Source organism: Haemaphysalis longicornis, unplaced genomic scaffold, assembly GCF_048455015.1.
Source record: "Haemaphysalis longicornis isolate Haplotype H1 unplaced genomic scaffold, Haemaphysalis longicornis Haplotype H1 scaffold_2, whole genome shotgun sequence".
Lineage (NCBI taxonomy): Eukaryota > Metazoa > Arthropoda > Arachnida > Ixodida > Ixodidae > Haemaphysalis > Haemaphysalis longicornis.
In genome coordinates, this window is record NW_027526295.1 from 77,016,322 (window position 1) to 77,040,842 (window position 24,521).

Below are 24,521 nucleotides of genomic sequence, written 5' to 3' on the forward strand. Positions count from 1 at the left end.
TGAACGCAAATTAATACGGAAAGTTTTAAAAAGCAAAAGAGGATGCCATCGGCACTCGGTGTTCCCAGGTGGTCTCCCTCCCAAGTACCGACCGAGCCCAATGCTGCTTAGCTTCGGTGATCGGATGAGAACCGGTGTATTCAGCATGGTATGGCCGATGGCGAGAATCGAAGCCTTACGTGCCTTTTTATAACACATTACACCAACAACCAGCATCTCTACCATTTCACCTGTTGTTCGGCAGGACACACGGCCGCCGCAACACATCACTCCATATCCTAGGGATCCCGCGACGTCGCACGAAGCCCTCAAGTCGCCGAACATTGCTGCGCGCACTTGGGGAACACTTTTGGAAACGAATGTGGCCTTGAGTCGTTGTGGTCACGCTGGCTAGACGTTGGGGAATGCTTCCGTTTGTCGCACATTAGCCGCAGGTGCTCCGGAAGTGCGAAATGCCTGCTTTCACGACCTTCGAGGGGCAGATAGAAAGACGAGTCAGTCACAGGTAATCCGCCGCGCCCAACGAAGGGTGGAAAATCGGCTAACTCGCCCGCTGCGCTGCGGCGAAGCATCATCTAGTGGTCCTTCCGCGCCCCCGCCACCGCCAGGGGGCAAACGAAACTTGGTGGGGGAAAAAAAAAATAGAAACAACTCTTTGAACGCAAATTAATACGGAAAGTTTTAAAAAGCAAAAGAGGATGCCATCGGCACTCGGTGTTCCCAGGTGGTCTCCCTCCCAAGTACTGACCGAGCCCAATGCTGCTTAGCTTCGGTGATCGGACGAGAACCGGCGTATTCAGCATGGTATGGCCGATGGCGAGAATCGAAGCCTTACGTGCCTTTTTATAACACATTACACCAACAACCAGCATCTCTACCATTTCACCTGTTGTTCGGCAGGACACACGGCCGCCGCAACACATCACTCCATATCCTAGGGATGCCGCGACGTCGCACGAAGCCCTCAAGTCGCCGAACATTGCTGCGCGCACTTGGGGAACACTTTTGGAAACGAATGTGGTCTTGAGTCGTTGTGGTCACGCTGGCTAGACGTTGGGGAATGCTTCCGTTTGTCGCACATTAGCCGCAGGTGCTCCGGAAGTGCGAAATGCCTGCTTTCACGACCTTCGAGGGGCAGATAGAAAGACGAGTCAGTCACAGGTAATCCGCCGCGCCCAACGAAGGGTGGAAAATCGGCTAACTCGCCCGCTGCGCTGCGGCGAAGCATCATCTAGTGGTCCTTCCGCGCCCCCGCCACCGCCAGGGGGCAAACGAAACTTGGTGGGGGAAAAAAAATAGAAACAACTCTTTGAACGCAAATTAATACGGAAAGTTTTAAAAAGCAAAAGAGGATGCCATCGGCACTCGGTGTTCCCAGGTGGTCTCCCTCCCAAGTACTGACCGAGCCCAATGCTGCTTAGCTTCGGTGATCGGACGAGAACCGGCGTATTCAGCATGGTATGGCCGATGGCGAGAATCGAAGCCTTACGTGCCTTTTTATAACACATTACACCAACAACCAGCATCTCTACCATTTCACCTGTTGTTCGGCAGGACACACGGCCGCCGCAACACATCACTCCATATCCTAGGGATCCCGCGACGTCGCACGAAGCCCTCAAGTCGCCGAACATTGCTGCGCGCACTTGGGGAACACTTTTGGAAACGAATGTGGCCTTGAGTCGTTGTGGTCACGCTGGCTAGACGTTGGGGAATGCTTCCGTTTGTCGCACATTAGCCGCAGGTGCTCCGGAAGTGCGAAATGCCTGCTTTCACGACCTTCGAGGGGCAGATAGAAAGACGAGTCAGTCACAGGTAATCCGCCGCGCCCAACGAAGGGTGGAAAATCGGCTAACTCGCCCGCTGCGCTGCGGCGAAGCATCATCTAGTGGTCCTTCCGCGCCCCCGCCACCGCCAGGGGGCAAACGAAACTTGGTGGGGGAAAAAAAAAATAGAAACAACTCTTTGAACGCAAATAATACGGAAAGTTTTAAAAAGCAAAAGAGGATGCCATCGGCACTCGGTGTTCCCAGGTGGTCTCCCTCCCAAGTACTGACCGAGCCCAATGCTGCTTAGCTTCGGTGATCGGACGAGAACCGGCGTATTCAGCATGGTATGGCCGATGGCGAGAATCGAAGCCTTACGTGCCTTTTTATAACACATTACACCAACAACCAGCATCTCTACCATTTCACCTGTTGTTCGGCAGGACACACGGCCGCCGCAACACATCACTCCATATCCTAGGGATCCCGCGACGTCGCACGAAGCCCTCAAGTCGCCGAACATTGCTGCGCGCACTTGGGGAACACTTTTGGAAACGAATGTGGCCTTGAGTCGTTGTGGTCACGCTGGCTAGACGTTGGGGAATGCTTCCGTTTGTCGCACATTAGCCGCAGGTGCTCCGGAAGTGCGAAATGCCTGCTTTCACGACCTTCGAGGTGCAGATAGAAAGACGAGTCAGTCACAGGTAATCCGCCGCGCCCAATGAAGGGTGGAAAATCGGCTAACTCGCCCGCTGCGCTGCGGCGAAGCATCATCTAGTGGTCCTTCCGCGCCCCCGCCACCGCCAGGGGGCAAACGAAACTTGGTGGGGGAAAAAAAATAGAAACAACTCTTTGAACGCAAATAATACGGAAAGTTTTAAAAAGCAAAAGAGGATGCCATCGGCACTCGGTGTTCCCAGGTGGTCTCCCTCCCAAGTACTGACCGAGCCCAATGCTGCTTAGCTTCGGTGATCGGACGAGAACCAGCGTATTCAGCATGGTATGGCCGATGGTGAGAATCGAAGCCTTACGTGCCTTTTTATAACACATCACACCAACAACCAGCATCTCTACCATTTCACCTGTTGTTCGGCAGGACACACGGCCGCCGCAACACATCACTCCATATCCTAGGGATCCCGCGACGTCGCACGAAGCCCTCAAGTCGCCGAACATTGCTGCGCGCACTTGGGGAACACTTTTGGAAACGAATGTGGCCTTGAGTCGTTGTGGTCACGCTGGCTAGACGTTGGGGAATGCTTCCGTTTGTCGCACATTAGCCGCAGGTGCTCCGGAAGTGCGAAATGCCTGCTTTCACGACCTTCGAGGGGCAGATAGAAAGACGAGTCAGTCACAGGTAATCCGCCGCGCCCAACGAAGGGTGGAAAATCGGCTAACTCGCCCGCTGCGCTGCGGCGAAGCATCATCTAGTGGTCCTTCCGCGCCCCCGCCACCGCCAGGGGGCAAACGAAACTTGGTGGGGGAAAAAAATAGAAACAACTCTTTGAACGCAAATTAATACGGAAAGTTTTAAAAAGCAAAAGAGGATGCCATCGGCACTCGGTGTTCCCAGGTGGTCTCCCTCCCAAGTACTGACCGAGCCCAATGCTGCTTAACTTCGGTGATCGGACGAGAACCGGCGTATTCAGCATGGTATGGCCGATGGCGAGAATCGAAGCCTTACGTGCCTTTTTATAACACATTACACCAACAACCAGCATCTCTAACATTTCACCTGTTGTTCGGCAGGACACACGGCCGCCGCAACACATCACTCCATATCCTAGGGATCCCGCGACGTCGCACGAAGCCCTCAAGTCGCCGAACATTGCTGCGCGCACTTGGGGAACACTTTTGGAAACGAATGTGGCCTTGAGTCGTTGTGGTCACGCTGGCTAGACGTTGGGGAATGCTTCCGTTTGTCGCACATTAGCCGCAGGTGCTCCGGAAGTGCGAAATGCCTGCTTTCACGACCTTCGAGGGGCAGATAGAAAGACGAGTCAGTCACAGGTAATCCGCCGCGCCCAACCAAGGGTGGAAAATCGGCTAACTCGCCCGCTGCGCTGCGGCGAAGCATCATCTAGTGGTCCTTCCGCGCCCCCGCCACCGCCAGGGGGCAAACGAAACTTGGTGGGGAAAAAAAAATAGAAACAACTCTTTGAACGCAAATTAATACGGAAAGTTTTAAAAAGCAAAAGAGGATGCCATCGGCACTCGGTGTTCCCAGGTGGTCTCCCTCCCAAGTACTGACCGAGCCCAATGCTGCTTAGCTTCGGTGATCGGACGAGAACCGGCGTATTCAGCATGGTATGGCCGATGGCGAGAATCGAAGCCTTACGTGCCTTTTTATAACACATTACACCAACAACCAGCATCTCTACCATTTCACCTGTTGTTCGGCAGGACACACGGCCGCCGCAACACATCACTCCATATCCTAGGGATCCCGCGACGTCGCACGAAGCCCTCAAGTCGCCGAACATTGCTGCGCGCACTTGGGGAACACTTTTGGAAACGAATGTGGCCTTGAGTCGTTGTGGTCACGCTGGCTAGACGTTGGGGAATGCTTCCGTTTGTCGCACATTAGCCGCAGGTGCTCCGGAAGTGCGAAATGCCTGCTTTCACGACCTTCGAGGGGCAGATAGAAAGACGAGTCAGTCACAGGTAATCCGCCGCGCCCAACGAAGGGTGGAAAATCGGCTAACTCGCCCGCTGCGCTGCGGCGAAGCATCATCTAGTGGTCCTTCCGCGCCCCCGCCACCGCCAGGGGGCAAACGAAACTTGGTGGGGGAAAAAAAAAACGAAACAACTCTTTGAACGCAAATTAATACGGAAAGTTTTAAAAAGCAAAAGAGGATGCCATCGGCACTCGGTGTTCCCAGGTGGTCTCCCTCCCAAGTACTGACCGAGCCCAATGCTGCTTAGCTTCGGTGATCGGACGAGAACCGGCGTATTCAGCATGGTATGGCCGATGGCGAGAATCGAAGCCTTACGTGCCTTTTTATAACACATTACACCAACAACCAGCATCTCTACCATTTCACCTGTTGTTCGGCAGGGCACACGGCCGCCGCAACACATCACTCCATATCCTAGGGATCCCGCGACGTCGCACGAAGCCCTCAAGTCGCCGAACATTGCTGCGCGCACTTGGGGAACACTTTTGGAAACGAATGTGGCCTTGAGTCGTTGTGGTCACGCTGGCTAGACGTTGGGGAATGCTTCCGTTTGTCGCACATTAGCCGCAGGTGCTCCGGAAGTGCGAAATGCCTGCTTTCACGACCTTCGAGGGGCAGATAGAAAGACGAGTCAGTCACAGGTAATCCGCCGCGCCCAACGAAGGGTGGAAAATCGGCTAACTCGCCTGCTGCGCTGCGGCGAAGCATCATCTAGTGGTCCTTCCGCGCCCCCGCCACCGCCAGGGGGCAAACGAAACTTGGTGGGGGAAAAAAAAACGAAACAACTCTTTGAACGCAAATTAATACGGAAAGTTTTAAAAAGCAAAAGAGGATGCCATCGGCACTCGGTGTTCCCAGTTGGTCTCCCTCCCAAGTACTGACCGAGCCCAATGCTGCTTAGCTTCGGTGATCGGACGAGAACCGGCGTATTCAGCATGGTATGGCCGATGGCGAGAATCGAAGCCTTACGTGCCTTTTTATAACACATTACACCAACAACCAGCATCTCTACCATTTCACCTGTTGTTCGGCAGGGCACACGGCCGCCGCAACACATCACTCCATATCCTAGGGATCCCGCGACGTCGCACGAAGCCCTCAAGTCGCCGAACATTGCTGCGCGCACTTGGGGAACACTTTTGGAAACGAATGTGGCCTTGAGTCGTTGTGGTCACGCTGGCTAGACGTTGGGGAATGCTTCCGTTTGTCGCACATTAGCCGCAGGTGCTCCGGAAGTGCGAAATGCCTGCTTTCACGACCTTCGAGGGGCAGATAGAAAGACGAGTCAGTCACAGGTAATCCGCCGCGCCCAACGAAGGGTGGAAAATCGGCTAACTCGCCCGCTGCGCTGCGGCGAAGCATCATCTAGTGGTCCTTCCGCGCCCCCGCCACCGCCAGGGGGCAAACGAAACTTGGTGGGGGAAAAAAAAATAGAAACAACTCTTTGAACGCAAATTAATACGGAAAGTTTTAAAAAGCAAAAGAGGATGCCATCGGCACTCGGTGTTCCTAGGTGGTCTCCCTCCCAAGTACTGACCGAGCCCAATGCTGCTTAACTTCGGTGATCGGACGAGAACCGGCGTATTCAGCATGGTATGGCCGATGGCGAGAATCGAAGCCTTACGTGCCTTTTTATAACACATTACACCAACAACCAGCATCTCTACCATTTCACCTGTTGTTCGGCAGGACACACGGCCGCCGCAACACATCACTCCATATCCTAGGGATCCCGCGACGTCGCACGAAGCCCTCAAGTCGCCGAACATTGCTGCGCGCACTTGGGGAACACTTTTGGAAACGAATGTGGCCTTGAGTCGTTGTGGTCACGCTGGCTAGACGTTGGGGAATGCTTCCGTTTGTCGCACATTAGCCGCAGGTGCTCCGGAAGTGCGAAATGCCTGCTTTCACGACCTTCGAGGGGCAGATAGAAAGACGAGTCAGTCACAGGTAATCCGCCGCGCCCAACGAAGGGTGGAAAATCGGCTAACTCGCCCGCTGCGCTGCGGCGAAGCATCATCTAGTGGTCCTTCCGCGCCCCCGCCACCGCCAGGGGGCAAACGAAACTTGGTGGGGGAAAAAAAATAGAAACAACTCTTTGAACGCAAATTAATACGGAAAGTTTTAAAAAGCAAAAGAGGATGCCATCGGCACTCGGTGTTCCCAGGTGGTCTCCCTCCCAAGTACTGACCGAGCCCAATGCTGCTTAGCTTCGGTGATCGGACGAGAACCGGCGTATTCAGCATGGTATGGCCGATGGCGAGAATCGAAGCCTTACGTGCCTTTTTATAACACATTACACCAACAACCAGCATCTCTACCATTTCACCTGTTGTTCGGCAGGACACACGGCCGCCGCAACACATCACTCCATATCCTAGGGATCCCGCGACGTCGCACGAAGCCCTCAAGTCGCCGAACATTGCTGCGCGCACTTGGGGAACACTTTTGGAAACGAATGTGGCCTTGAGTCGTTGTGGTCACGCTGGCTAGACGTTGGGGAATGCTTCCGTTTGTCGCACATTAGCCGCAGGTGCTCCGGAAGTGCGAAATGCCTGCTTTCACGACCTTCGAGGGGCAGATAGAAAGACGAGTCAGTCACAGGTAATCCGCCGCGCCCAACGAAGGGTGGAAAATCGGCTAACTCGCCCGCTGCGCTGCGGCGAAGCATCATCTAGTGGTCCTTCCGCGCCCCCGCCACCGCCAGGGGGCAAACGAAACTTGGTGGGGGAAAAAAAAATAGAAACAACTCTTTGAACGCAAATTAATACGGAAAGTTTTAAAAAGCAAAAGAGGATGCCATCGGCACTCGGTGTTCCCAGGTGGTCTCCCTCCCAAGTACTGACCGAGCCCAATGCTGCTTAGCTTCGGTGATCGGACGAGAACCGGCGTATTCAGCATGGTATGGCCGATGGCGAGAATCGAAGCCTTACGTGCCTTTTTATAACACATTACACCAACAACCAGCATCTCTACCATTTCACCTGTTGTTCGGCAGGACACACGGCCGCCGCAACACATCACTCCATATCCTAGGGATCCCGCGACGTCGCACGAAGCCCTCAAGTCGCCGAACATTGCTGCGCGCACTTGGGGAACACTTTTGGAAACGATTGTGGCCTTGAGTCGTTGTGGTCACGCTGGCTAGACGTTGGGGAATGCTTCCGTTTGTCGCACATTAGCCGCAGGTGCTCCGGAAGTGCGAAATGCCTGCTTTCACGACCTTCGAGGGGCAGATAGAAAGACGAGTCAGTCACAGGTAATCCGCCGCGCCCAACGAAGGGTGGAAAATCGGCTAACTCGCCCGCTGCGCTGCGGCGAAGCATCATCTAGTGGTCCTTCCGCGCCCCCGCCACCGCCAGGGGGCAAACGAAACTTGGTGGGGGAAAAAAACATAGAAACAACTCTTTGAACGCAAATTAATACGGAAAGTTTTAAAAAGCAAAAGAGGATGCCATCGGCACTCGGTGTTCCCAGGTGGTCTCCCTCCCAAGTACTGACCGAGCACAATGCTGCTTAGCTTCGGTGATCGGACGAGAACCGGCGTATTCAGCATGGTATGGCCGATGGCGAGAATCGAAGCCTTACGTGCCTTTTTATAACACATTACACCAACAACCAGCATCTCTACCATTTCACCTGTTGTTCGGCAGGACACACGGCCGCCGCAACACATCACTCCATATCCTAGGGATCCCGCGACGCCGCACGAAGCCCTCAAGTCGCCGAACATTGCTGCGCGCACTTGGGGAACACTTTTGGAAACGAATGTGGCCTTGAGTCGTTGTGGTCACGCTGGCTAGACGTTGGGGAATGCTTCCGTTTGTCGCACATTAGCCGCAGGTGCTCCGGAAGTGCGAAATGCCTGCTTTCACGACCTTCGAGGGGCAGATAGAAAGACGAGTCAGTCACAGGTAATCCGCCGCGCCCAACGAAGGGTGGAAAATCGGCTAACTCGCCCGCTGCGCTGCGGCGAAGCATCATCTAGTGGTCCTTCCGCGCCCCCGCCACCGCCAGGGGGCAAACGAAACTTGGTGGGGGAAAAAAAAACGAAACAACTCTTTGAACGCAAATTAATACGGAAAGTTTTAAAAAGCAAAAGAGGATGCCATCGGCACTCGGTGTTCCCAGTTGGTCTCCCTCCCAAGTACTGACCGAGCCCAATGCTGCTTAGCTTCGGTGATCGGACGAGAACCGGCGTATTCAGCATGGTATGGCCGATGGCGAGAATCGAAGCCTTACGTGCCTTTTTATAACACATTACACCAACAACCAGCATCTCTACCATTTCACCTGTTGTTCGGCAGGGCACACGGCCGCCGCAACACATCACTCCATATCCTAGGGATCCCGCGACGTCGCACGAAGCCCTCAAGTCGCCGAACATTGCTGCGCGCACTTGGGGAACACTTTTGGAAACGAATGTGGCCTTGAGTCGTTGTGGTCACGCTGGCTAGACGTTGGGGAATGCTTCCGTTTGTCGCACATTAGCCGCAGGTGCTCCGGAAGTGCGAAATGCCTGCTTTCACGACCTTCGAGGGGCAGATAGAAAGACGAGTCAGTCACAGGTAATCCGCCGCGCCCAACGAAGGGTGGAAAATCGGCTAACTCGCCCGCTGCGCTGCGGCGAAGCATCATCTAGTGGTCCTTCCGCGCCCCCGCCACCGCCAGGGGGCAAACGAAACTTGGTGGGGGAAAAAAAATAGAAACAACTCTTTGAACGCAAATTAATACGGAAAGTTTTAAAAAGCAAAAGAGGATGCCATCGGCACTCGGTGTTCCCAGGTGGTCTCCCTCCCAAGTACTGACCGAGCCCAATGCTGCTTAACTTCGGTGATCGGACGAGAACCGGCGTATTCAGCATGGTATGGCCGATGGCGAGAATCGAAGCCTTACGTGCCTTTTTATAACACATTACACCAACAACCAGCATCTCTACCATTTCACCTGTTGTTCGGCAGGACACACGGCCGCCGCAACACATCACTCCATATCCTAGGGATCCCGCGACGTCGCACGAAGCCGTCAAGTCGCCGAACATTGCTGCGCGCACTTGGGGAACACTTTTGGAAACGAATGTGGCCTTGAGTCGTTGTGGTCACGCTGGCTAGACGTTGGGGAATGCTTCCGTTTGTCGCACATTAGCCGCAGGTGCTCCGGAAGTGCGAAATGCCTGCTTTCACGACCTTCGAGGGGCAGATAGAAAGACGAGTCAGTCACAGGTAATCCGCCGCGCCCAACGAAGGGTGGAAAATCGGCTAACTCGCCCGCTGCGCTGCGGCGAAGCATCATCTAGTGGTCCTTCCGCACCCCCGCCACCGCCAGGGGGCAAACGAAACTTGGTGGGGGAAAAAAAAATAGAAACAACTCTTTGAACGCAAATTAATACGGAAAGTTTTAAAAAGCAAAAGAGGATGCCATCGGCACTCGGTGTTCCCAGGTGGTCTCCCTCCCAAGTACTGACCGAGCCCAATGCTGCTTAGCTTCGGTGATCGGACGAGAACCGGCGTATTCAGCATGGTATGGCCGATGGCATGAATCGAAGCCTTACGTGCCTTTTTATAACACATTACACCAACAACCAGCATCTCTACCATTTCACCTGTTGTTCGGCAGGACACACGGCCGCCGCAACACATCACTCCATATCCTAGGGATCCCGCGACGTCGCACGAAGCCCTCAAGTCGCCAAACATTGCTGCGCGCACTTGGGGAACACTTTTGGAAACGAATGTGGCCTTGAGTCGTTGTGGTCACGCTGGCTAGACGTTGGGGAATGCTTCCGTTTGTCGCACATTAGCCGCAGGTGCTCCGGATGTGCGAAATGCCTGCTTTCACGACCTTCGAGGGGCAGATAGAAAGACGAGTCAGTCACAGGTAATCCGCCGCGCCCAACGAAGGGTGGAAAATCGGCTAACTCGCCCGCTGCGCTGCGGCGAAGCATCATCTAGTGGTCCTTCCGCGCCCCCGCCACCGCCAGGGGGCAAACGAAACTTGGTGGGGGAAAAAAAAATAGAAACAACTCTTTGAACGCAAATTAATACGGAAAGTTTTAAAAAGCAAAAGAGGATGTCATCGGCACTCGGTGTTCCCAGGTGGTCTCCCTCCCAAGTACTGACCGAGCCCAATGCTGCTTAGCTTCGGTGATCGGACGAGAACCGGCGTATTCAGCATGGTATGGCCGATTTTTTTTTTTTTTTTTTTTAACAAAACCAGGTTTATTTACATCATAAATATGTACAGGGCAAGGCACAGGGCAAATATGTACTGGGGAAGACACACTACTATACATGCTGCTGCCTTTGTTACATTGTTGATGCCACTTTCCTGACTGGCGTGTTACGCTGTTGAATAGAAATCACACTCATACGCTATAGAGATCACATTTACGGGTAAAAAATGAAAAAGGGGGAGTTGTGTTTCGTTTCAGCCTAGCCTGTTGCTGGCTTCATATCCACTTAAAGCGTTCCAGCTCCTTTGTTTTAAAAGCTACCGTCGCACGGCAGCAGCGCGCAAGGGCTTGTCCTAGTTCTGAGCCTGAGTCGGGCGCCCCGAGCGCGCTGACGGTCCACTCCATCTTGTGGACGAAGTGCCTCCACGCTGGCTTCGGGGTGGGGGTACACTCCACCGCGTCCACTCGCGCACGCCACAGTGCGTGTAGGCCAAGGGTAATGACGCATTCGCACAGCTCCGAGTGTTCTATCGGTACGTCCAGGTAACAGAGACCTGCCCAGTCAATGTCCCAGTGGACGCCCAGAAAACACTGCACCTCGTCCCAGAAATAACGTGCAGTGTTGCATTCTAGGAACACATGCTCCGCCGTCTCCAACCTCCCGCACAGGAAGCAGTCCGCACCGCGCGGCAGAAAGAAGCCACGTTCTTCCTGTCGTGATCCCACCGGTAGCACCCCGAAGTGGAAACAGCAGAAAAAGTTTTTCGTCCCAGTCGGAATCGGGAGGCACATGATTCGCTTTAGTACGCCCCGCTTAGCCGCCTCGACTGGTGGCTGTCGGTACAGGGGTGGGGGAAGGAGCTTTGCGAGAAGGTCGCGGTATAGCCGGCGGGGCTTAACTGCTAGGAGGTAGTCCCATGAAAACTGCTGTTCCAGTAGGGCGATGGCGCCAGCGATTTCTCTATAGAAAGGGGCGGCTCGCGCGCCATGGTGCAGTTGGACAGTTGTGACCTGCCACTTTGATATGTGGGTAGAGCCGATTGACTAGAGTGCTCCACGGAGAAAAGGGTCGGACTGGTCTCGGAAATATATAAAACGTTGGACTGTCAGCTTAATCTCCACGTGGACCAGACCTAGGCCGCCGGCATCTAGTCCCCAAAAGAGATTTGTGCGTCTCATAGGCTCGTACGAGGAGCGCCAGACGAAGACCGCCCATTGTCGGTGCAACTTGTTCATTGATTTCTTGTCGATGGAGGTGACTCGCGCCGAGTATAGGGTAGCCGGGTACACTACGACGTTGCAGATGTGTGCTCTGGCGACCAAGGCGATGTGGCGTGTTCTCCATGGTTGCAACTTGGCCTCCGCTGCCGTTAGCCTAGGTCGCCATCTGGCTGCGTTGGCTTCCCATAGGGCCATGTTCACGCCCAGGTAGCGGTGTATTGAATCCTTCCAGCGAGCGCCGCAGAAGCTGGGGGGCTTGAGTTATCGAAGCCTTACGTGCCTTTTTATAACACATTACACCAACAACCAGCATCTCTACCATTTCACCTGTTGTTCGGCAGGACACACGGCCGCCGCAACACATCACTCCATATCCTAGGGATCCCGCGACGTCGCACGAAGCCCTCAAGTCGCCGAACATTGCTGCGCGCACTTGGGGAACACTTTTGGAAACGAATGTGGCCTTGAGTCGTTGTGGTCACGCTGGCTAGACGTTGGGGAATGCTTCCGTTTGTCGCACATTAGCCGCAGGTGCTCCGGAAGTGCGAAATGCCTGCTTTCACGACCTTCGAGGGGCAGATAGAAAGACGAGTCAGTCACAGGTAATCCGCCGCGCCCAACGAAGGGTGGAAAATTGGCTAACTCGCCCGCTGCGCTGCGGCGAAGCATCATCTAGTGGTCCTTCCGCGCCCCCGCCACCGCCAGGGGGCAAACGAAACTTGGTGGGGGAAAAAAAAATAGAAACAACTCTTTGAACGCAAATTAATACGGAAAGTTTTAAAAAGCAAAAGAGGATGCCATCGGCACTCGGTGTTCCCAGGTGGTCTCCCTCCCAAGTACTGACCGAGCCCAATGCTGCTTAGCTTAGGTGATCGGACGAGAACCGGCGTATTCAGCATGGTATGGCCGATGGCGAGAATCGAAGCCTTACGTGCCTTTTTATAACACATTACACAACAACCAGCATCTCTACCATTTCACCTGTTGTTCGGCAGGACACACGGCCGCCGCAACACATCACTCCATATCCTAGGGATCCCGCTTCGTCGCACGAAGCCCTCAAGTCGCCAAACATTGCTGCGCGCACTTGGGGAACACTTTTGGAAACGAATGTGGCCTTGAGTCGTTGTGGTCACGCTGGCTAGACGTTGGGGAATGCTTCCGTTTGTCGCACATTAGCCGCAGGTGCTCCGGAAGTGCGAAATGCCTGCTTTCACGACCTTCGAGGGGCAGATAGAAAGACGAGTCAGTCACAGGTAATCCGCCGCGCCCAACGAAGGGTGGAAAATCGGCTAACTCGCCCGCTGCGCTGCGGCGAAGCATCATCTAGTGGTCCTTCCGCGCCCCCGCCACCGCCAGGGGGCAAACGAAACTTGGTGGGGGAAAAAATAGAAACAACTCTTTGAACGCAAATTAATACGGAAAGTTTTAAAAAGCAAAAGAGGATGCCATCGGCACTCGGTGTTCCCAGGTGGTCTCCCTCCCAAGTACTGACCGAGCCCAATGCTGCTTAGCTTCGGTGATCGGACGAGAACCGGCGTATTCAGCATGGTATGGCCGATTTTTTTTTTTTTAACAAAACCAGGTTTATTTACATCATAAATATGTACAGGGCAAGGCACAGGGCAAATATGTACTGGGGAAGACACACTACTATACATGCTGCTGCCTTTGTTACATTGTTGATGCCACTTTCCTGACTGGCGTGTTACGCTGTTCAATAGAAATCACACTCATACGCTATAGAGATCACATTTACGGGTAAAAAAGGAAAAAGGGGGAGTTGTGTTTCGTTTCAGCCTAGCCTGTTGCTGGCTTCATATCCACTTAAAGCGTTCCAGCTCCTTTGTTTTAAAAGCTACCGTCGCACGGCAGCAGCGCGCAAGGGCTTGTCCTAGTTCTGAGCCTGAGTCGGGCGCCCCGAGCGCGCTGACGGTCCACTCCATCTTGTGGACGAAGTGCCTCCACGCTGGCTTCGGGGTGGGGGTACACTCCACCGCGTCCACTCGCGCACGCCACAGTGCGTGTAGGCCAAGGGTAATGACGCATTCGCACAGCTCCGAGTGTTCTATCGGTACGTCCAGGTAACAGAGACCTGCCCAGTCAATGTCCCAGTGGACGCCCAGAAAACACTGCACCTCGTCCCAGAAATAACGTGCAGTGTTGCATTCTAGGAACACATGCTCCGCCGTCTCCAACCTCCCGCACAGGAAGCAGTCCGCACCGCGCGGCAGAAAGAAGCCACGTTCTTCCTGTCGTGATCCCACCGGTAGCACCCCGAAGTGGAAACAGCAGAAAAAGTTTTTCGTCCCAGTCGGAATCGGCAGGCACATGATTCGCTTTAGTACGCCCCGCTTAGCCGCCTCGACTGGTGGCTGTCGGTACAGGGGTGGGGGAAGGAGCTTTGCGAGAAGGTCGCGGTATAGCCGGCGGGGCTTAACTGCTAGGAGGTAGTCCCATGAAAACTGCTGTTCCAGTAGGGCGATGGCGCCAGCGATTTCTCTATAGAAAGGGGCGGCTCGCGCGCCATGGTGCAGTTGGACAGTTGTGACCTGCCACTTTGATATGTGGGCAGAGCCGATTGACTAGAGTGCTCCACGGAGAAAAGGGTCGGACTGGTCTCGGAAATATATAAAACGTTGGACTGTCAGCTTAATCTCCACGTGGACCAGACCTAGGCCGCCGGCATCTAGTCCCCAAAAGAGATTTGTGCGTCTCATAGGCTCGTACGAGGAGCGCCAGACGAAGACCGCCCATTGTCGGTGCAACTTGTTCATTGATTTCTTGTCGATGGAGGTGACTCGCGCCGAGTATAGGGTAGCCGGGTACACTACGACGTTGCAGATGTGTGCTCTGGCGACCAAGGCGATGTGGCGTGTTCTCCATGGTTGCAACTTGGCCTCCGCTGCCGTTAGCCTAGGTCGCCATCTGGCTGCGTTGGCTTCCCATAGGGCCATGTTCACGCCCAGGTAGCGGTGTATTGAATCCTTCCAGCGAGCGCCGCAGAAGCTGGGGGGCTTGAGTTATCGAAGCCTTACGTGCCTTTTTATAACACATTACACCAACAACCAGCATCTCTACCATTTCACCTGTTGTTCGGCAGGACACACGGCCGCCGCAACACATCACTCCATATCCTAGGGATCCCGCGACGTCGCACGAAGCCCTCAAGTCGCCGAACATTGCTGCGCGCACTTGGGGAACACTTTTGGAAACGAATGTGGCCTTGAGTCGTTGTGGTCACGCTGGCTAGACGTTGGGGAATGCTTCCGTTTGTCGCACATTAGCCGCAGGTGCTCCGGAAGTGCAAAATGCCTGCTTTCACGACCTTCGAGGGGCAGATAGAAAGACGAGTCAGTCACAGGTAATCCGCCGCGCCCAACGAAGGGTGGAAAATCGGCTAACTCGCCCGCTGCGATGCGGCGAAGCATCATCTAGTGGTCCTTCCGCGCCCCCGCCACCGCCAGGGGGCAAACGAAACTTGGTGGGGGAAAAAAAATAGAAACAACTCTTTGAACGCAAATTAATACGGAAAGTTTTAAAAAGCAAAAGAGGATGCCATCGGCACTCGGTGTTCCCAGGTGGTCTCCCTCCCAAGTACTGACCGAGCCCAATGCTGCTTAGCTTCGGTGATCGGACGAGAACCGGCGTATTCAGCATGGTATGGCCGATGGCGAGAATCGAAGCCTTACGTGCCTTTTTATAACACATTACACCAACAACCAGCATCTCTACCATTTCACCTGTTGTTCGGCAGGACACACGGCTGCCGCAACACATCACTCCATATCCTAGGGATCCCGCGACGTCGCACGAAGCCCTCAAGTCGCCGAACATTGCTGCGCGCACTTGGGGAACACTTTTGGAAACGAATGTGGCCTTGAGTCGTTGTGGTCACGCTGGCTAGACGTTGGGGAATGCTTCCGTTTGTCGCACATTAGCCGCAGGTGCTCCGGAAGTGCGAAATGCCTGCTTTCAAGACCTTCGAGGGGCAGATAGAAAGACGAGTCAGTCACAGGTAATCCGCCGCGCCCAACGAAGGGTGGAAAATCGGCTAACTCGCCCGCTGCGCTGCGGCGAAGCATCATCTAGTGGTCCTTCCGCGCCCCCGCCACCGCCAGGGGGCAAACGAAACTTGGTGGGGGAAAAAAAATAGAAACAACTCTTTGAACGCAAATTAATACGGAAAGTTTTAAAAAGCAAAAGAGGATGCCATCGGCACTCGGTGTTCCCAGGTGGTCTCCCTCCCAAGTACTGACCGAGCCCAATGCTGCTTAGCTTCGGTGATCGGACGAGAACCGGCGTATTCAGCATGGTATGGCCGATGGCGAGAATCGAAGCCTTACGTGCCTTTTTATAACACATTACACCAACAACCAGCATCTCTACCATTTCACCTGTTGTTCGGCAGGACACACGGCCGCCGCAACACATCACTCCATATCCTAGGGATCCCGCGACGTCGCACGAAGCCCTCAAGTCGCCGAACATTGCTGCGCGCACTTGGGGAACACTTTTGGAAACGAATGTGGCCTTGAGTCGTTGCGGTCACGCTGGCTAGACGTTGGGGAATGCTTCCGTTTGTCGCACATTAGCCGCAGGTGCTCCGGAAGTGCGAAATGCCTGCTTTCACGACCTTCGAGGGGCAGATAGAAAGACGAGTCAGCCACAGGTAATCCGCCGCGCCCAACGAAGGGTGGAAAATCGGCTAACTCGCCCGCTGCGCTGCGGCGAAGCATCATCTAGTGGTCCTTCCGCGCCCCCGCCACCGCCAGGGGGCAAACGAAACTTGGTGGGGGAAAAAAAATAGAAACAACTCTTTGAACGCAAATTAATACGGAAAGTTTTAAAAAGCAAAAGAGGATGCCATCGGCACTCGGTGTTCCCAGGTGGTCTCCCTCCCAAGTACTGACCGAGCCCAATGCTGCTTAGCTTCGGTGATCGGACGAGAACCGGCGTATTCAGCATGGTATGGCCGATTTTTTTTTTTTTTTAACAAAACCAGGTTTATTTACATCATAAATATGTACAGGGCAAGGCACAGGGCAAATATGTACTGGGGAAGACACGCTACTATACATGCTGCTGCCTTTGTTACATTGTTGATGCCACTTTCCTGACTGGCGTGTTACGCTGTTCAATAGAAATCACACTCATACGCTATAGAGATCACATTTACGGGTAAAAAAGGAAAAAGGGGGAGTTGTGTTTCGTTTCAGCCTAGCCTGTTGCTGGCTTCATATCCACTTAAAGCGTTCCAGCTCCTTTGTTTTAAAAGCTACCGTCGCACGGCAGCAGCGCGCAAGGGCTTGTCCTAGTTCTGAGCCTGAGTCGGGCGCCCCGAGCGCGCTGACGGTCCACTCCATCTTGCGGACGAAGTGCCTCCACGCTGGCTTCGGGGTGGGGGTACACTCCACCGCGTCCACTCGCGCACGCCACAGTGCGTGTAGGCCAAGGGTAATGACGCATTCGCACAGCTCCGAGTGTTCTATCGGTACGTCCAGGTAACAGAGACCTGCCCAGTCAATGTCCCAGTGGACGCCCAGAAAACACTGCACCTCGTCCCAGAAATAACGTGCAGTGTTGCATTCTAGGAACACATGCTCCGCCGTCTCCAACCTCCCGCACAGGAAGCAGTCCGCACCGCGCGGCAGAAAGAAGCCACGTTCTTCCTGTCGTGATCCCACCGGTAGCACCCCGAAGTGGAAACAGCAGAAAAAGTTTTTCGTCCCAGTCGGAATCGGCAGGCACATGATTCGCTTTAGTACGCCCCGCTTAGCCGCCTCGACTGGTGGCTGTCGGTACAGGGGTGGGGGAAGGAGCTTTGCGAGAAGGTCGCGGTATAGCCGGCGGGGCTTAACTGCTAGGAGGTAGTCCCATGAAAACTGCTGTTCCAGTAGGGCGATGGCGCCAGCGATTTCTCTATAGAAAGGGGCGGCTCGCGCGCCATGGTGCAGTTGGACAGTTGTGACCTGCCACTTTGATATGTGGGCAGAGCCGATTGACTAGAGTGCTCCACGGAGAAAAGGGTCGGACTGGTCTCGGAAATATATAAAACGTTGGACTGTCAGCTTAATCTCCACGTGGACCAGACCTAGGCCGCCGGCATCTAGTCCCCAAAAGAGATTTGTGCGTCTCATAGGCTCGTACGAGGAGCGCCAGACGAAGACCGCCCATTGTCGGTGCAACTTGTTCATTGATTTCTTGTCGATGGAGGTGACTCGCGCCGAGTATAGGGTAGCCGGGTACACTACGACGTTGCAGATGTGTGCTCTGGCGACCAAGGCGATGTGGCGTGTTCTCCATGGTTGCAACTTGGCCTCCGCTGCCGTTAGCCTAGGTCGCCATCTGGCTGCGTTGGCTTCCCATAGGGCCATGTTCACGCCCAGGTAGCGGTGTATTGAATCCTTCCAGCGAGCGCCGCAGAAGCTGGGGGGCTTGAGTTATCGAAGCCTTACGTGCCTTTTTATAACACATTACACCAACAACCAGCATCTCTACCATTTCACCTGTTGTTCGGCAGGACACACGGCCGCCGCAACACATCACTCCATATCCTAGGGATCCCGCGACGTCGCACGAAGCCCTCAAGTCGCCGAACATTGCTGCGCGCACTTGGGGAACACTTTTGGAAACGAATGTGGCCTTGAGTCGTTGTGGTCACGCTGGCTAGACGTTGGGGAATGCTTCCGTTTGTCGCACATTAGCCGCAGGTGCTCCGGAAGTGCAAAATGCCTGCTTTCACGACCTTCGAGGGGCAGATAGAAAGACGAGTCAGTCACAGGTAATCCGCCGCGCCCAACGAAGGGTGGAAAATCGGCTAACTCGCCCGCTGCGATGCGGCGAAGCATCATCTAGTGGTCCTTCCGCGCCCCCGCCACCGCCAGGGGGCAAACGAAACTTGGTGGGGGAAAAAAAATAGAAACAACTCTTTGAACGCAAATTAATACGGAAAGTTTTAAAAAGCAAAAGAGGATGCCATCGGCACTCGGTGTTCCCAGGTGGTCTCCCTCCCAAGTACTGACCGAGCCCAATGCTGCTTAGCTTCAGTGATCGGACGAGAACCGGCGTATTCAGCATGGTATGGCCGATGGCGAGAATCGAAGCCTTACGTGCCTTTTTATAACACATTACACCAACAACCAGCATCTCTACCATTTCACCTGTTGTTCGGCAGGACACACGGCTGCCGCAACACATCACTCCATATCCTAGGGATCCCGCGACGTCGCCCGAAGCCCTCAAGTCGCCGAACATTGCTGCGCGCACTTGGGGAACACTTTTGGAAACGAATGTGGCCTTGAGTCGTTGTGGTCACGCTGGCTAGACGTTGGGGAATGCTTCCGTTTGTCGCACATTAGCCGCAGGTGCTCCGGAAGTGCGAAATGCCTGCTTTCAAGACCTTCGAGGGCAGATAGAAAGACGAGTCAGTCACAGGTAATCCGCCGCGCCCAACGAAGGGTGGAAAATCGGCTAACTCGCCCGCTGCGCTGCGGCGAAGCATCATCTAGTGGTCCTTCCGCGCCCCCGCCACCGCCAGGGGGCAAACGAAACTTGGTGGGGGAAAAAAAAATAGAAACAACTCTTTGAACGCAAATTAATACGGAAAGTTTTAAAAAGCAAAAGAGGATGCCATCGGCACTCGGTGTTCCCAGGTGGTCTCCCTCCCAAGTACTGACCGAGCCCAATGCTGCTTAGCTTCGGTGATCGGACGAGAACCGGCGTATTCAGCATGGTATGGCCGATGGCGAGAATCGAAGCCTTACGTGCCTTTTTATAACACATTACACCAACAACCAGCATCTCTACCATTTCACCTGTTGTTCGGCAGGACACACGGCCGCCGCAACACATCACTCCATATCCTAGGGATCCCGCGACGTCGCACGAAACCCTCAAGTCGCCGAACATTGCTGCGCGCACTTGGGGAACACTTTTGGAAACGAATGTGGCCTTGAGTCGTTGCGGTCACGCTGGCTAGACGTTGGGGAATGCTTCCGTTTGTCGCACATTAGCCGCAGGTGCTCCGGAAGTGCGAAATGCCTGCTTTCACGACCTTCGAGGGGCAGATAGAAAGACGAGTCAGTCACAGGTAATCCGCCGCACCCAACGAAGGGTGGAAAATCGGCTAACTCGCCCGCTGCGCTGCGGCGAAGCATCATCTAGTGGTCCTTCCGCGCCCCCGCCACCGCCAGGGGGCAAACGAAACTTGGTGGGGGAAAAAAATAGAAACAACTCTTTGAACGCAAATTAATACGGAAAGTTTTAAAAAGCAAAAGAGGATGCCATCGGCACTCGGTGTTCCCAGGTGGTCTCCCTCCCAAGTACTGACCGAGCCCAATGCTGCTTAGCTTCGGTGATCGGACGAGAACCGGCGTATTCAGCATGGTATGGCCGATGGCGAGAATCGAAGCCTTACGTGCCTTTTTATAACACATTACACCAACAACCAGCATCTCTACCATTTCACTTGTTGTTCGGCAGGACACACGGCCGCCGCAACACATCACTCCATATCCTAGGGATCCCGCGACGTCGCACGAAGCCCTCAAGTCGCCGAACATTGCTGCGCGCACTTGGGGAACACTTTTGGAAAGGAATGTGGCCTTGAGTCGTTGTGGTCACGCTGGCTAGACGTTGGGGAATGCTTCCGTTTGTCGCACATTAGCCGCAGGTGCTCCGGAAGTGCGAAATGCCTGCTTTCACGACCTTCGAGGGGCAGATAGAAAGACGAGTCAGTCACAGGTAATCCGCCGCGCCCAACGAAGGGTGGAAAATCGGCTAACTCGCCCGCTGCGCTGCGGCGAAGCATCATCTAGTGGTCCTTCCTCGCCCCCGCCACCGCCAGGGGGCAAACGAAACTTGGTGGGGGAAAAAAATAGAAACAACTCTTTGAACGCAAATTAATACGGAAAGTTTTAAAAAGCAAAAGAGGATGCCATCGGCACTCGGTGTTCCCAGGTGGTCTCCCTCCCAAGTACTGACCGAGCCCAATGCTGCTTAGCTTCGGTGATCGGACGAGAACCGGCGTATTCAGCATGGTATGGCCGATGGCGAGAATCGAAGCCTTACGTGCCTTTTTATAACACATTACACCAACAACCAGCATCTCTACCATTTCACCTGTTGTTCGGCAGGACACACGGCCGCCGCAACACATCACTCCATATCCTAGGGATCCCGCGACGTCGCACGAAGCCCTCAAGTCGCCGAACATTGCTGCGCGCACTTGGGGAACACTTTTGGAAACGAATGTGGCCTTGAGTAGTTGTGGTCACGCTGGCTAGACGTTGGGGAATGCTTCCGTTTGTCGCACATTAGCCGCAGGTGCTCCGGAAGTGCGAAATGCCTGCTTTCACGACCTTCGAGGGGCAGATAGAAAGACGAGTCAGTCACAGGTAATCCGCCGCGCCCAACGAAGGGTGGAAAATCGGCTAACTCGCCCGCTGCGCTGCGGCGAAGCATCATCTAGTGGTCCTTCCGCGCCCCCGCCACCGCCAGGGGGCAAACGAAACTTGGTGGGGGAAAAAAATAGAAACAACTCTTTGAACGCAAATTAATACGGAAAGTTTTAAAAAGCAAAAGACGATGCCATCGGCACTCGGTGTTCCCAGGTGGTCTCCCTCCCAAGTACTGACCGAGCCCAATGCTGCTTAGCTTCGGTGATCGGACGAGAACCGGCGTATTCAGCATGGTATGGCCGATGGCGAGAATCGAAGCCTTACGTGCCTTTTTATAACACATTACACCAACAACCAGCATCTCTACCATTTCACCTGTTGTTCGGCAGGACACACGGCCGCCGCAACACATCACTCCATATCCTAGGGATCCCGCGACGTCGCACGAAGCCCTCAAGTCGCCGAACATTGCTGCGCGCACTTGGGGAACACTTTTGGAAACGAATGTGGCCTTGAGTCGTTGCGGTCACGCTGGCTAGACGTTGGGGAATGCTTCCGTTTGTCGCACATTAGCCGCAGGTGCTCCGGAAGTGCGAAATGCCTGCTTTCACGACCTTCGAGGGGCAGATAGAAAGACGAGTCAGTCACAGGTAATCCGCCGCGCCCAACGAAGGGTGGAAAATCGGCTAACTCGCCCGCTGCGCTGCGGCGAAGCATCATCTAGTGGTCCTTCCGCGCCCCCGCCACCGCCAGGGGGCAAACAAAACTTGGTGGGGGAAAAAAAATAGAAACAACTCTTTGAACGCAAATTAATACGGAAAGTTTTAAAAAGCAAAAGAGGATGCCATCGGCACTCGGTGTTCCCAGGTGGTCTCCCTCCCAAGTACTGACCGAGCCCAATGCTGCTTAGCTTCGGTGATCGCACGAGAACCGGCGTATTCAGCATGGTATGGCCGATGGCGAGAATCCAAGCCTTACGTGCCTTTTTATAACACATTACACCAACAACCAGCATCTCTACCATTTCACCTGTTGTTCGGCAGGACACACGGCCGCCGCAACACATCACTCCATTTCCTAGGGATCCCGCGACGTCGCACGAAGCCCTCAAGTCGCCGAACATTGCTGCGCGCACTTGGGGAACACTTTTGGAAACGAATGTGGCCTTGAGTCGTTGTGGTCACGCTGGCTACACGTTGGGGAATGCTTCCGTTTGTCGCACATTAGCCGCAGGTGCTCCGGAAGTGCGAAATGCCTGCTTTCACGACCTTCGAGGGGCAGATAGAAAGACGAGTCAGTCACAGGTAATCCGCCGCGCCCAACGAAGGGTGGAAAATCGGCTAACTCGCCCGCTGCGCTGCGGCGAAGCATCATCTAGTGGTCCTTCCGCGCCCCCGCCACCGCCAGGGGGCAAACGAAACTTGGTGGGGGAAAAAAAATAGAAACAACTCTTTGAACGCAAATTAATACGGAAAGTTTTAAAAAGCAAAAGAGGATGCCATCGGCACTCGGTGTTCCCAGGTGGTCTCCCTCCCAAGTACTGACCGAGCCCAATGCTGCTTAGCTTCGGTGATCGGACGAGAACCGGCGTATTCAGCATGGTATGGCCGATGGCGAGAATCGAAGCCTTACGTGCCTTTTTATAACACATTACACCAACAACCAGCATCTCTACCATTTCACTTGTTGTTCGGCAGGACACACGGCCGCCGCAACACATCACTCCATATCCTAGGGATCCCGCGACGTCGCATGAAGCCCTCAAGTCGCCGAACATTGCTGCGCGCACTTGGGGAACACTTTTGGAAACGAATGTGGCCTTGAGTCGTTGTGGTCACGCTGGCTAGACGTTGGGGAATGCTTCCATTTGTCGCACATTAGCCGCAGGTGCTCCGGAAGTGCGAAATGCCTGCTTTCACGACCTTCGAGGGGCAGATAGAAAGACGAGTCAGTCACAGGTAATCCGCCGCACCCAACGAAGGGTGGAAAATCGGCTAACTCGCCCGCTGCGCTGCGGCGAAGCATCATCTAGTGGTCCTTCCGCGCCCCCGCCACCGCCAGGGGGCAAACGAAACTTGGTGGGGGAAAAAAATAGAAACAACTCTTTGAACGCAAATTAATACGGAAAGTTTTAAAAAGCAAAAGAGGATGCCATCGGCACTCGGTGTTCCCAGGTGGTCTCCCTCCCAAGTACTGACCGAGCCCAATGCTGCTTAGCTTCGGTGATCGGACGAGAACCGGCGTATTCAGCATGGTATGGCCGATGGCGAGAATCGAAGCCTTACGTGCCTTTTTATAACACATTACACCAACAACCAGCATCTCTACCATTTCACCTGTTGTTCGGCAGGACACACGGCCGCCGCAACACATCACTCCATATCCTAGGGATCCCGCGACGTCGCACGAAGCCCTCAAGTCGCCGAACATTGCTGCGCGCACTTGGGGAACACTTTTGGAAACGAATGTGGCCTTGAGTCGTTGCGGTCACGCTGGCTAGACGTTGGGGAATGCTTCCGTTTGTCGCACATTAGCCGCAGGTGCTCCGGAAGTGCGAAATGCCTGCTTTCACGACCTTCGAGGGGCAGATAGAAAGACGAGTCAGTCACAGGTAATCCGCCGCACCCAACGAAGGGTGGAAAATCGGCTAACTCGCCCGCTGCGCTGCGGCGAAGCATCATCTAGTGGTCCTTCCGCGCCCCCGCCACCGCCAGGGGGCAAACGAAACTTGGTGGGGGAAAAAAATAGAAACAACTCTTTGAACGCAAATTAATACGGAAAGTTTTAAAAAGCAAAAGAGGATGCCATCGGCACTCGGTGTTCCCAGGTGGTCTCCCTCCCAAGTACTGACCGAGCCCAATGCTGCTTAGCTTCGGTGATCGGACGAGAACCGGCGTATTCAGCATGGTATGGCCGATGGCGAGAATCGAAGCCTTACGTGCCTTTTTATAACACATTACACCAACAACCAGCATCTCTACCATTTCACCTGTTGTTCGGCAGTACACACGGCCGCCGCAACACATCACTCCATATCCTAGGGATCCCGCGACGTCGCACGAAGCCCTCAAGTCGCCGAACATTGCTGCGCGCACTTGGGGAACACTTTTGGAAACGAATGTGGCCTTGAGTCGTTGTGGTCACGCTGGCTAGACGTTGGGGAATGCTTCCGTTTGTCGCACATTAGCCGCAGGTGCTCCGGAAGTGCGAAATGCCTGCTTTCACGACCTTCGAGGGGCAGATAGAAAGACGAGTCAGTCACAGGTAATCCGCCGCGCCCAAC

General features: G+C 54.4%; 28 non-coding genes and 3 pseudogenes across 28 annotated transcripts; all 31 read right to left on the bottom strand.

The window, feature by feature from the left end:
• Positions 1-43: 43 nt before the first annotated feature.
• On the bottom strand, positions 44-162 carry LOC144171001 (5S ribosomal RNA). Its single transcript, XR_013322733.1, has one exon. It is a non-coding gene; the product is annotated as a 5S ribosomal RNA (ribosomal RNA).
• A 537-nt stretch (positions 163-699) lies between these two features.
• Positions 700-818, bottom strand: LOC144170992 (5S ribosomal RNA). The gene has a single exon (XR_013322726.1). It is a non-coding gene; the product is annotated as a 5S ribosomal RNA (ribosomal RNA).
• Positions 819-1,353: 535 nt separating this feature from the next.
• On the bottom strand, positions 1,354-1,472 carry LOC144170993 (5S ribosomal RNA). Its single transcript, XR_013322727.1, has one exon. It is a non-coding gene; the product is annotated as a 5S ribosomal RNA (ribosomal RNA).
• A 536-nt stretch (positions 1,473-2,008) lies between these two features.
• On the bottom strand, positions 2,009-2,127 carry LOC144170995 (5S ribosomal RNA). Its single transcript, XR_013322728.1, has one exon. It is a non-coding gene; the product is annotated as a 5S ribosomal RNA (ribosomal RNA).
• A 534-nt stretch (positions 2,128-2,661) lies between these two features.
• Positions 2,662-2,780, bottom strand: LOC144171129 (5S ribosomal RNA). Its single transcript, XR_013322859.1, has one exon. It is a non-coding gene; the product is annotated as a 5S ribosomal RNA (ribosomal RNA).
• Positions 2,781-3,314: 534 nt separating this feature from the next.
• On the bottom strand, positions 3,315-3,433 carry LOC144171273 (5S ribosomal RNA). The gene has a single exon (XR_013322936.1). It is a non-coding gene; the product is annotated as a 5S ribosomal RNA (ribosomal RNA).
• Positions 3,434-3,968: 535 nt separating this feature from the next.
• Positions 3,969-4,087, bottom strand: LOC144170996 (5S ribosomal RNA). Its single transcript, XR_013322729.1, has one exon. It is a non-coding gene; the product is annotated as a 5S ribosomal RNA (ribosomal RNA).
• Positions 4,088-4,623: 536 nt separating this feature from the next.
• LOC144170997 (5S ribosomal RNA) lies at positions 4,624-4,742 on the bottom strand. Its single transcript, XR_013322730.1, has one exon. It is a non-coding gene; the product is annotated as a 5S ribosomal RNA (ribosomal RNA).
• A 535-nt stretch (positions 4,743-5,277) lies between these two features.
• On the bottom strand, positions 5,278-5,396 carry LOC144171090 (5S ribosomal RNA). Its single transcript, XR_013322821.1, has one exon. It is a non-coding gene; the product is annotated as a 5S ribosomal RNA (ribosomal RNA).
• Positions 5,397-5,932: 536 nt separating this feature from the next.
• LOC144171077 (5S ribosomal RNA) lies at positions 5,933-6,051 on the bottom strand. The gene has a single exon (XR_013322808.1). It is a non-coding gene; the product is annotated as a 5S ribosomal RNA (ribosomal RNA).
• Positions 6,052-6,586: 535 nt separating this feature from the next.
• On the bottom strand, positions 6,587-6,705 carry LOC144170998 (5S ribosomal RNA). The gene has a single exon (XR_013322731.1). It is a non-coding gene; the product is annotated as a 5S ribosomal RNA (ribosomal RNA).
• A 536-nt stretch (positions 6,706-7,241) lies between these two features.
• Positions 7,242-7,360, bottom strand: LOC144170999 (5S ribosomal RNA). The gene has a single exon (XR_013322732.1). It is a non-coding gene; the product is annotated as a 5S ribosomal RNA (ribosomal RNA).
• A 536-nt stretch (positions 7,361-7,896) lies between these two features.
• On the bottom strand, positions 7,897-8,015 carry LOC144171137 (5S ribosomal RNA). Its single transcript, XR_013322867.1, has one exon. It is a non-coding gene; the product is annotated as a 5S ribosomal RNA (ribosomal RNA).
• Positions 8,016-8,550: 535 nt separating this feature from the next.
• Positions 8,551-8,669, bottom strand: LOC144171092 (5S ribosomal RNA). Its single transcript, XR_013322823.1, has one exon. It is a non-coding gene; the product is annotated as a 5S ribosomal RNA (ribosomal RNA).
• Positions 8,670-9,204: 535 nt separating this feature from the next.
• LOC144171285 (5S ribosomal RNA) lies at positions 9,205-9,323 on the bottom strand. Its single transcript, XR_013322947.1, has one exon. It is a non-coding gene; the product is annotated as a 5S ribosomal RNA (ribosomal RNA).
• A 536-nt stretch (positions 9,324-9,859) lies between these two features.
• LOC144171002 (5S ribosomal RNA) lies at positions 9,860-9,978 on the bottom strand. The gene has a single exon (XR_013322734.1). It is a non-coding gene; the product is annotated as a 5S ribosomal RNA (ribosomal RNA).
• A 536-nt stretch (positions 9,979-10,514) lies between these two features.
• LOC144171158 (5S ribosomal RNA) lies at positions 10,515-10,633 on the bottom strand (annotated as a pseudogene).
• Positions 10,634-12,632: 1,999 nt separating this feature from the next.
• Positions 12,633-12,751, bottom strand: LOC144171126 (5S ribosomal RNA). Its single transcript, XR_013322856.1, has one exon. It is a non-coding gene; the product is annotated as a 5S ribosomal RNA (ribosomal RNA).
• A 532-nt stretch (positions 12,752-13,283) lies between these two features.
• On the bottom strand, positions 13,284-13,402 carry LOC144171174 (5S ribosomal RNA; annotated as a pseudogene).
• Positions 13,403-15,393: 1,991 nt separating this feature from the next.
• Positions 15,394-15,512, bottom strand: LOC144171003 (5S ribosomal RNA). The gene has a single exon (XR_013322735.1). It is a non-coding gene; the product is annotated as a 5S ribosomal RNA (ribosomal RNA).
• A 535-nt stretch (positions 15,513-16,047) lies between these two features.
• On the bottom strand, positions 16,048-16,166 carry LOC144171004 (5S ribosomal RNA). The gene has a single exon (XR_013322736.1). It is a non-coding gene; the product is annotated as a 5S ribosomal RNA (ribosomal RNA).
• Positions 16,167-16,701: 535 nt separating this feature from the next.
• LOC144171176 (5S ribosomal RNA) lies at positions 16,702-16,820 on the bottom strand (annotated as a pseudogene).
• A 1,993-nt stretch (positions 16,821-18,813) lies between these two features.
• On the bottom strand, positions 18,814-18,932 carry LOC144171095 (5S ribosomal RNA). The gene has a single exon (XR_013322826.1). It is a non-coding gene; the product is annotated as a 5S ribosomal RNA (ribosomal RNA).
• Positions 18,933-19,467: 535 nt separating this feature from the next.
• Positions 19,468-19,586, bottom strand: LOC144171005 (5S ribosomal RNA). The gene has a single exon (XR_013322737.1). It is a non-coding gene; the product is annotated as a 5S ribosomal RNA (ribosomal RNA).
• A 534-nt stretch (positions 19,587-20,120) lies between these two features.
• On the bottom strand, positions 20,121-20,239 carry LOC144171006 (5S ribosomal RNA). Its single transcript, XR_013322738.1, has one exon. It is a non-coding gene; the product is annotated as a 5S ribosomal RNA (ribosomal RNA).
• A 534-nt stretch (positions 20,240-20,773) lies between these two features.
• LOC144171007 (5S ribosomal RNA) lies at positions 20,774-20,892 on the bottom strand. The gene has a single exon (XR_013322739.1). It is a non-coding gene; the product is annotated as a 5S ribosomal RNA (ribosomal RNA).
• A 534-nt stretch (positions 20,893-21,426) lies between these two features.
• Positions 21,427-21,545, bottom strand: LOC144171008 (5S ribosomal RNA). Its single transcript, XR_013322740.1, has one exon. It is a non-coding gene; the product is annotated as a 5S ribosomal RNA (ribosomal RNA).
• A 535-nt stretch (positions 21,546-22,080) lies between these two features.
• Positions 22,081-22,199, bottom strand: LOC144171094 (5S ribosomal RNA). Its single transcript, XR_013322825.1, has one exon. It is a non-coding gene; the product is annotated as a 5S ribosomal RNA (ribosomal RNA).
• A 535-nt stretch (positions 22,200-22,734) lies between these two features.
• Positions 22,735-22,853, bottom strand: LOC144171009 (5S ribosomal RNA). The gene has a single exon (XR_013322741.1). It is a non-coding gene; the product is annotated as a 5S ribosomal RNA (ribosomal RNA).
• A 534-nt stretch (positions 22,854-23,387) lies between these two features.
• On the bottom strand, positions 23,388-23,506 carry LOC144171010 (5S ribosomal RNA). The gene has a single exon (XR_013322742.1). It is a non-coding gene; the product is annotated as a 5S ribosomal RNA (ribosomal RNA).
• A 534-nt stretch (positions 23,507-24,040) lies between these two features.
• Positions 24,041-24,159, bottom strand: LOC144171011 (5S ribosomal RNA). The gene has a single exon (XR_013322743.1). It is a non-coding gene; the product is annotated as a 5S ribosomal RNA (ribosomal RNA).
• Positions 24,160-24,521: the final 362 nt, after the last annotated feature.